Source organism: Nematolebias whitei, chromosome 10 (genome assembly GCF_014905685.2).
Source record: "Nematolebias whitei isolate Nwh7 chromosome 10, NemWhi1, whole genome shotgun sequence".
Taxonomy (NCBI): Eukaryota; Metazoa; Chordata; class Actinopteri; order Cyprinodontiformes; family Rivulidae; genus Nematolebias; species Nematolebias whitei.
This window is the reverse complement of record NC_056507.1, coordinates 6,224,301-6,234,621: the sequence shown is the minus strand read 5'-3', so window position 1 is coordinate 6,234,621 and position 10,321 is coordinate 6,224,301. Positions and strand designations below refer to the sequence as shown.

General features: G+C 43.2%; 1 protein-coding gene across 1 annotated transcript in view; it reads left to right on the top strand.

The window, feature by feature from the left end:
- The window catches only part of zgc:113516 (uncharacterized protein LOC541449 homolog), a 39,371-nt gene that overhangs the window by 27,093 nt on the left and 1,957 nt on the right, over positions 1 to 10,321 (top strand). The gene's annotated exons all lie outside the window — the stretch shown is intronic.

Here is a 10,321-nt window from a genome sequence, read left to right as displayed (position 1 = left end):
ACAAAGACGACTACGACAAAGACGACTACGACAAAGACGACGACGACGACAAAGACGACAAAGACGACAAAGACGACGACGTTCTTTCTTGCATCAAAGAAAATATCATCTATTATTTGGACACAGATAAAATGACAAAAGATGTTTTGAATTCAAACATATTTTTGCACTATACGTAGACAAATAGGGTAGCACAGTTGGTAGAGCTGTTGTCTCTCAACAAGAAGGTTGCCAGTTCAAATCTTGGCCAGGGAACTTTCTGGGTGGAGTTTGTATGTTCTCTCCGTGCATGCATGGATTTTCTCCAGGTACTCCAGTTTCCTCCCACAGACCAAAAACATGCATGTTGGATTGACTGGTAACTCTAAATTGTCCCTAGGTGTGAGTGAGAGAATGAATGGTTGTTTGTCTCGTTTGTCTCTATGACGGACAGGAGACCTGTCCAGGGTGTTCCCTACCTCTCGCACAGGGATGGCTGGATATGGGCACCAGTTACCCCCATGACCCAAAAAGGAAGAAGCATGTAAAACATAATAAAGCCGTCATTTCTAACCCAGGCCTGAAGCCTGGCTCAACCCGACATGAATTGGGGTAGGCCAGGTCTGGCTTTTAATTGCGTCAACGGCTCAGCTCAGCAATCCAATTATATGGCAACATGGCTTGCCAAACAGTCCAATTATATGGTAAATTGGCTAGCTGTACAATCACCAGCCGCATGTGGCCATTTCACTGCGAGCTGACCAGCCTTGTTAAAGAGGCTTCAGATGGGCTACGGGTACTGCCAGGAAGCGATCCATTGCCCAAATGGACGTTCATTCAACCGCTGACTCAAACAGTTGAGATCCCAAAGCAGACATGTCAGAGCAGGGTCCGTGTCTGAATAATGCAGAATGCAGGCAGAAGCAGGGATTTAATGCGCTTTGACGGCCATGAATGGACAAACATCCCCTCAGCTCCAATCTTCTGCCCCCTTTTATTCAGCCACTCATCTGCTGACTGTTAATAACTATATAGGCAGTCAAAGCTTAATTAAAAATATTGGGGATTTTTTCGGGTTCTGACCTGTAATTACTGTTAATCCATCGGGTCGGGTGGGGTTCGGAAATGATAGCTACGGGCTGAGTCGTGTCGGATCTGATTTTTTGGGCCCGAATACAACTCTAAAACATAATGGATGGATGTTTATAGGCAAATATGATCTTGAATATGGTTCAGTAACAATAAATTGTTAGCACATAAATTGGACAGGGTTTATATTCAAGTCATGTCTCCATGTAGGCAAAATGTTTTAAGCTTGAAATTATTTGCTCTGTCTCATTGTTGCCCCATTCTTCATGCGATACACAACTCAATTTTCATTAGGATTTTGAAAGAATATCCAAACTATTCTCTAAAGAAAAAAACCTCAAACATGATTTTTATAATCTCAACCAAGCTCAGTAGACATCTCCACACCAGTTTCCATCCTCCACCTTATTTCACTCATATGGCTCACTTTTCTTTGTTCCCCACACCAGCAACAGTTGTGATCATGATCCTAATCACTATTGACACACGGCACCCTCCCCTCCGTGTTGCTTTCTCTGCCCGCTTGCTATAGGGCCCCCACCACATTTCGTTCAGGCCTTCGGAGGAAATGTGATCCAGAGGGGTGCTGGAGCACAGAGGTGCTATTGTTCCTGCGCTGTCGGTCCTGCCTTACATATATGTCTTTAGTAGACGTCTGCTTCTTTAAACTGCCGGCGGAGGTCGTCTTAAAGTGCACGGACAGGGTTGGGTTACTTTTTTTAACTGGGGGGTTAAACTGAAATGAGCTCCGAGTAAAACAAAAATGCAGGAAACCAACCTAGTCTTTAAAAGGGGTGCCACTCTTTCATACCGCTCTTCAAACCTCTGCCTCTCCCTAAAATATACACACAAACATGCAGTCAGACATGTCAGTTCTTTTCGTTTGTGATGCCTGAATAATTTATTAAGGACAGAAAGCATGAAGGATCATCTAACAAGACTGTCAGGTCCTCTGGATGTTTTTTGTTCAACAATTTCCTGCAGGATCAGTAAAGTTACTATCTTATGTTATTGTTGAAACGTTTTTCTTTTATCCAAAAGTCTTCATCAGTCTGAGGCGCCGCAACAAACTCAGTCTTATAAATAAAACCTTCTCATAGTGGCTCAACCAGTCTGCTGGTGACATCCAGAACTAGCTGTTCACATTTAAAAAAAGGAGGACCATCAGCCTAACAATTGGTCGCTAGTGCCCTGATGGCAGCTTGCTATTCACAGAGGGCCGAGTGATACTAGCAACAACAGCATTGTAAGAGGGGGACAGTTGAACACAGACGCCTCTGCCCCGTTTAATGATGGAAAGGTTCACTTCACAAAGATGGATTCCTTTACTACTCTCAAACCATTGTTCCTCTCTATCAAGGATGAAGTACAGTATGAAGAACAGTATTAGCATGGGTAACCTGGGTTGTTTTCCTATGTTAAGGCAGCAAAAATTGTTTAATTAAACATTAAATTAATAACAAATAAAAGTAAGCATCATCCCAGTATCTTCTTTCTTTAGCTACAAACACTACCAAGTGGTAGACTTTGGAAGCTCAATTAGTGAAGTGACATTTGCAAACGATCCAAATCTGTTGAACAGCTCTTTCAACGAACAATGGGAACTGAGTAGCAGACAGTTGAGAGTTGTTCCTTGATTTATTTGTTTCCTCCTCGTGATTTATTTGTTTTTTTTTTTCCTGCTCAAATGCAGAAAATGCTCATTTTTCTAATTAGATAACGGAGAACAGGCAAATGGAATGAGTGAAGCAGCTCAGGAGGGAAGACAAAGCACGTGATAAGGCCCTGACTTCAAAACTTTACCATGTACAACCTACGTCATAATGTTCATCTGTATGCCATGATGTCAGTACCATTCAAACCTGAATGGCTCTTTGAAGCAAATGGATCTTCAAGTTCCAGTTATCCTTGAAGATCCATACATCTCATCTCTATACTATCATTTTCAAGCTAAACAACAAGACAATAATGAAACTGAAATGAATAGCATGTCCTAGTTTAATACTAAACCCGTTAGCTTGTGTAGCTTGCAAGCTAAAGGCTATCTAAAAGCTTTTTACACAAATAAGAGCTTGAGTTTATTGGCAGATTTTAAAATCGGAGTCAACTTGATAAATGTATTGAACAAAAACAAAACAAAGGCTGACGGGTCAGCAAAAGGTTACTTGGATGAAATGAAGGAAATGTTGGCGGAACAGACAGGACAGGCTGGGAAGCACAATGCACAGAAAGACACAACACAGAGACAGTGGAATTATAGGGAGACTAAATGAACAGAATGATGAACACCTGGGGTGATTGAGATTGGAGACAGGTGAGACAGGAGCTGACAAGGAAGAAAACACTAGGGGGTGCAGGAAACAAGGGTCTAATAATAAAACAGATAAATAACAATATCTTGTAGAGCTGTGACATTAAGAGTCATGAGTCAGGTAGAAAATACTTTAAAGATAATTTTCAGATTTTCCTGTAAACATGCTCATTTTATTTCACAAAAAATATTATATGCTTTAAATTGCTTCTTATGTCTAAATGTGTGTGCCTTTTGTCGAAACTCTTAAACTCCACTTAAAATAAAGAGACCCTACAATGCACTACTTGTGATAAATATGTTTCATGAACAGAGATCAAAAATTGACTCCTTAAACCTTGTATGTGTATGTGTGTGTATAAGTATGCTTCCTCCCACTCTTATTCTCCTGAGTCAAATTTCTGCCGACATCCCAGCGAGTGACAGGCGTTACCCAGGCCTTGTGCTTTAACCAGAGCCAGATGTAGATGTGACAATAGAGCGCCACAAGGGGAATGCACAACCCCCCACCCCTATCCTTCCACCGTCCTTATTTATTTTCCTTACAGGATTTTATTCATGCGTTGAAAAGTGTCTGCGAGTCAGCGGTTCAGATTTGCGGACACCCTAACATATTGACAAAGGCATTATTATGAGGAAATGAACAAGGAGGAGGCCCCACTGTTTGGAATGGTCTGACTGCAGGATTGAAGGAGTTGTGCACAAAAGCACATTGTGAAATGGAGTACCTGCTTTGGCAGGAGTTCCTTTTCCCCCACTTCTGCTAAATAAAAACCATCTCTGCTCCATCTCTGATGGTGATAAACACTGAGCGCCCTCGTTTTAGGTATCGCTTCTAATGAAAACAGGGATGAATGGAACTGTCTGTGTCTCTGGCTGGTCTTTGAGCTGGAATATCACACATCAGTTTATGAGGAGTGTGTGTGTTGAGAATTACAAAATACTATGATTAAAGGTTTTTGCTCCAGCTCGTAGTGAATCATTTTTTAAAATTTTCTTTAACAAATTAAATCATAATTGAATTCACCAGATTTTTAAAAAATTTACTTTGGCCTACAACCATATTTTTGAGGTGTAACAATTTGAGGAGGAATGCCTTTTTTGCTTTTTCAAGTCCATCCATCTAGCCATCATCTTCTGCTTGTTCCGAAGTTGGGTCCCGGGAGCAGCAGCTTGAGCAGGGACAGCCATACATCTATTTCCACAGCCACTTCTTCCAGCTCTGCTGGGAGGATTCCAAGACGTTCCCAGAAGGTAGATGTCATCTCTCCAGCGTGTCCTGGGTCTCCCCTAGGGTCTCCTCCCAGTCGGACATGCCCGTAGCACCTCCCTAGGGAGGTGCCCAAGGAGCATCCTTATCAGATGCCCGAACCACTGCAACTGACTTCTCTCAATATGAACGAGCAGCAGTTCTAGGCTGAGTCTCTCCTGGATAACTGAACTTCTCACTCTCTAAGGGAGAGTCCAACTACCCTGCAGAGGAAACTCATTTCAACCGCCCATATCCATGATCTCATTCTTCTGGTCACTACCCTGAGCTTGTGACCGTAGGTGAGGATAGGAACGTGGCCTGATCGTTAAACGGAGAGCTTTGCCTTACAGCTCAGCTCACTCTTCACCACAATGGACCGGTACAGACTCCACAGTACTGCAGATGCTGCACCAGTCTGTCGGTAAATCTCACGCTCCAATCTTCCCTCACCCGTGAATAAGACCCTGATACTTGAACTCCTCCACTTGAGGCAGAACCTCACCCTTGACCTAAAGAGAGCAATCTACCCTTTTCCAGTTCAGGACCATGACCTCGGATTTGGAGGTGCTGATTTTCATCCCAGCCGCTTCACACTCGGCTGCAAAATGCTCCAGTGAGAGCTGAAGATCATGGCATGATGACGCCAACAGGACCACATCATCTGAAAAGAGCAGAGATGGAATCCTGAGGCCACCAAACTGGAATCCCTCTACTCCCTGTCTGCACCAAGAAATTCTGTCCATAAAAGTTATGAACAGAATCTGTGACAACAGGCAGCCCTGGCAGAGTCCAACTCCCACCCTGAAGGGGTCTGACTTACTACCTAAATATATATAAAATGTGGCTCAATGAGGCTAGCCACAGGGACTCATTTACAAGAGGGACCTGTTCCAGAAAGAACATATAAAGTACAGACAACAAAACAGTAGACAAAGACAACAATAAACTACAGTAAAATGCAGTTAAAATAAGATTAGTGTATAAAACAATAAATCAGGGTGCTGTAAAAGGGTGAAATACTAAAAAACAAGAACATATTTGCTTTGGTTTTTCTATTGACATCATCAACTGTTTGAAACCCCTTAAAGAAATCAAGGTAGATAACTTCAGTTCCTGTTGCAAGGTGTTCCAGGTTGCAGGAGCAGAGTAAAAAAGGCCTTTTTGCCAAGTTCACTCCGCACTGAGGGAACGCTGCAGGTATTGATGGCCTGGGAGTGCATGTTGTAACTGCACTGACAGCATGAAATGTGGGAGGAGATATTAGAAGGTAACAGACCAGGGAGTGATTTATAGATGAAAATGAACCAGTATGAGAGCCTACGTGTAGATAATGATGACTAACTGACATGGAGTACAGAGTGCAGTGATGGGACCTCCAACAGTGTACCCTGAGGAACACGGTCGAATGCCTCCTCCAAGTCCACAAAACATATGTAGACTAGATGGGCAAACTCCCATGACCCCTCGGGGACCCTAGTGAGGTTAAAGAGCAGATCCAATGCTCCATGGCCAGGACGGAACCTGCATTGTTCCTCTTAGATTTGAGGTTCAACCAACGATAGAGCTTGCTTCTCAAATACCCCTGAATAGACCTTACCAGGGAAGATAAGGAGAGTGAGGCCCCTATAATTAGAGCACACCCACTGGTCCCCCTTTTTGAAGAGGGGAACCACCACCACAGTCTGCCAATCCAGTGGCACTGCCCCCAATGTCCATGCAATGTTTCAAAGGCATGCCATCCAAGGCAGACCCACAACATCCAGAGCCTTAAGGAAATCAGGGCAAATCTCATCCACCCCCGGAGCCCTGACACCACATAGATATTCAACTTCCTCTGCAACCTCAGCCATGGTTATGGACAGACCATCCCCAAAGTACTTTGTACTCCAACTCCGCTTCCTTCATGGAAGACGTGCCAGTGGGATTGAGAAGGTCCAATAAGTATTCCTTCCACCTCCCAACGACATCACTGGTTAAAGTCAACAGCACTCCACTTTCACTGAACACAGTGTTAGTAAAGCGCTGCTTTCCCCTCCACAGCCACCATCTGATGGTTTGCCAGAATCTTCTTGGAGCCGACCGAGAGTCTTTATCCAAGGCCTCACCAAACTCCTTCCACATCCAAGCTTTTGTCTCAGCAACAGCCAAGGCTGCAAACTGCTTGGCACTCCGGTACTCCTCAGCTGTCTTCGGAGTCCCACCAGCCAACAAGGATCAATAGGAATCCTCCTTCAGCTTGACAGCCTCAAGTTTACCCTCAAACCTTTATTGATTTCAAAACTGTAAAACAAATAAAATGATCTGATTAGGGTTTAAATTGGATTTATCATGCATCCCCAAAACTGAAGAGTAGCCAACCAGTTGAGACAAAAAAAAAATTAAGGTAGTTGCAACAGTGTGTGAACGAACAGACAATCATCCTGCACGTGCACAGTTTTCTCCAAATTAACTTAGTCCAGAGAAAATGCCTTTTAGTCTTTGCCAAACTGCACTAAGTGAAGTGAAACTTGTCTGCTCACTCCTGCCGGGCTAACTAAAGTTTTTTTAATTCCTTCAAATGTTATTGTTTTCAGTGGCAAAGGTTATACTCATACTGTACGGCAGCATTTATGTTTATCAACAAGCTGCATATTTTCTTTCAAAAGGTCTCCTTTTTGTGGACTAAAAACTACAAGAAACAATCCATTAAAACAAGACAACAAAAGGACACACTTTGAAACAATAATTAGAGTTCAGCTCTACATAGAGCTGCAGGTAGGGACAGGGTGATGGAATACAAGCTACTGAAAAGGCACGAGTCTGAATTATCTTTTTGTCTCGTTAGGCAGTAAAAGCAAAAAAAAAAAGAAAAGCTGATTGAAGATTGAAGAGATTGAAGAGTTCTGTGAAAGCACTAATTAAAGGACAAACTCCTCTCTGTGCCTCCATTTTCTTTGCTTTTGAAACTTCACTTAATTTCAAAGGGTATAGTATAATGGCCAAGGGCAACAACGTACTCAGACATCAAATTTATTGAGATGTTTGACAATATGGGACGAACAAGCACAAAACCACTTTTATCACAGTTAAGCTCTGCACTGAAGCTTTCAGACTCGTCACCTTCTTGAATAGAGACTTGATGCAATATTAGTATGCAGGTTTGGCAGACAAAGAAGCTGTGCCTACCATGGGCTATTAGCAGTGTGTGTCTAGTGAACTTCTGTAATACACACACTAAAGGAAAGCGTTAATATGTATTAACTTCTAACTCACTTTGTCCTTTACACCTTTTATATTATGCAGGCTTGTTCCCCGAAAGGCCAAATCCTTATAATTGTGATCACAAGTATGTCTGAGCTGTATGAATGTAATGCTAATATTTCAAACACCAGACAGTTTTAAGAAAGCTGCAAAAAAAAAAAAAAAAAAGTGCAGACTAAAACTATTACCGGTAGAACTGTCATTTCAAACCCGGGCCTGAATCTCGGTCCAGCCCGACTTTGGGCTGGGCAATAATAATGTGCTGGATGGGTGGGCCAGGTCAGAGTCAGGCTTTTGATTGTGTCAGCGGATCAGCTGCAATCCAATTATATGGCAATATGGCTTGCCGTACAATCACCAGCCACATGCGGCCATTTCACCACGAGATGACCAGCCTTGAAAGAGGTAAAATAAAGTTCAGTTAAGCTTCAGATGGGCTACTGGTACAGGCAAGAAGCGATCCTTCGCCCAAATGGACATTCATTCAGTCGCTGCACTCAGCGGAGGCGTGCAGCCGACTACCCACACAGTTGAGATCCCAAAGCAGACATGTCAGAGCAGGGTCCGTGTCTGAATAATGCAGACTGCAGGCAGAAGCAGGGATTTAATGTGCTTTGACAGCCATGAAAGGACAAACACCCCCTCAGCTCCGATCTTCTGCCACTTTACTCAGCTGCATGTGTCCGCTGACCGTTTATAACTCTATAAGCAGTTAAAGCTTAATAAAAAAATGTATTTTTTTGGGGGGTGGGGGGGGTGGGGTTGGGTTGGACCTGTAATTACTGTTAATTCATTGGGTTGGGTGGGATTCAGAAACGATGGCTGCGGGCTGGAGCTGGGTCGGCTCAGATTTTTTGGGGCCCGAATGCAACTCTAATTACCGGTAATATTATTATAAATCATAACATTTTATGTTGAACTTTATTATGCAGTTTTCAACTGATTTTCCTTCTGAGATGTAGTTTGATATTAATGCAAATTATGAAGGGATGGCAGCAGTCCAGAGGTGACGCCTAATTTGTCCTAGCTGTGATTGTGAATGGTTTTCTCCGTGTGTCCCTGTGATGGATGGAGACCTGTCCAGAGTGTTCCCCGCCTCTCACATGACTGCTGCAGATAAGCATCAGCTCTTTGTTATGTGGAAAGGAAAGAAAAATTAATTCATGGATATTATCATACCAAATACAACATGAGGTTTTTGCCTCACAGCAAGAACTTTCCTATTGTTTGAATCGTGGCCGGGGTCTGCTGTCGTGGAGCTTTTATGTTCTTGTCATGTATTTTCTACCATACCATACCATTTTATTTATAGAGCACCTAAAACAGTGACAAGGCCAACCAAAGTGCTGTACAGACAGAAAAACAGGCAGCACACAAAGCAATATACAAAATGAGGTAAATCAGAATAAAGACATAAAAACCGATGCAGATAATAAATATGACGACTAACCGGTGTGGAGCATAGAGGTTCAAAACACAGATCATCTGGTGTTGAAAGCCACTGAATAGTAGTGGGTTTTTAAACGGGACTTGAAAACCGAGAGGGAGGGGGCCTGTCTGACAAGCAGAGGTAACTCTTTCCAAAGTCTTGGTCCTGCTACAGAGAAGGCCTTGTCACATCTGTGCTTAAGACAAGTTCCTGGAACTGTGAGGAGCAACTGGTCCGCTGACCTCAGGGAATGTGGTGGGACATACGGCTGTAGCAGATCAGAGAAATGGGGGTGAGACACTGTTCAGTGATTTGTAGACATACAGGAGTATTTTGAACTGGATTCGAAGGTGAACCGGTAGCCAGTGCAGTGAGGCCAAAACTTTCTACAGCTTCTTTCGTTTCCGTCCACAGTCCAAAAACATACATGTTTATTTAATTGGCAAATCTAAAATATATGTAAATGTGTGTGCTTGCATGGTTATCCGTCTTCTGTCTCTCTGTTGACCATGTAGTAAAATGGTAACCATTCTAGGGGACTCCCACCCATTCACATACAGATGTCTGGACATGGGCATCAACTCCTTGCAACTTGGGGCAGCTGTAGCTGAGTGGTTAGAGCAGTCATCCTCCAATGGGAGTGTTGAGAGTTTGAGTCCACCAGAAACATGCTGAAGCATAGGCGTCGCAACCATCATATGTGAAGGGGACATGTCCCCCCCACATAAAAAAACAAACATTCATTTGGAACCCTCCACTTTTACTATGAAACATTAGTTCTGTCTGCGCTGTTTCTCTCTCTTTGTGAACAAATCCATTCTACTTGATTAATAGGAGAATACTCAAACCACTAAAAATCCACTCCATGTTTTCCTGATTACCTCCAACTCTCTGTGCATCTCCTCCTCCATCAGCAGAAAACGCACAGGTGGAGGAGATGGACTCACCTCTGTGTTGATCGCTCACCAGCTTAGCGAGTTTAGTGCACGCAGTTGTTGACCGGGGGGGGGGGGGGGGGGGG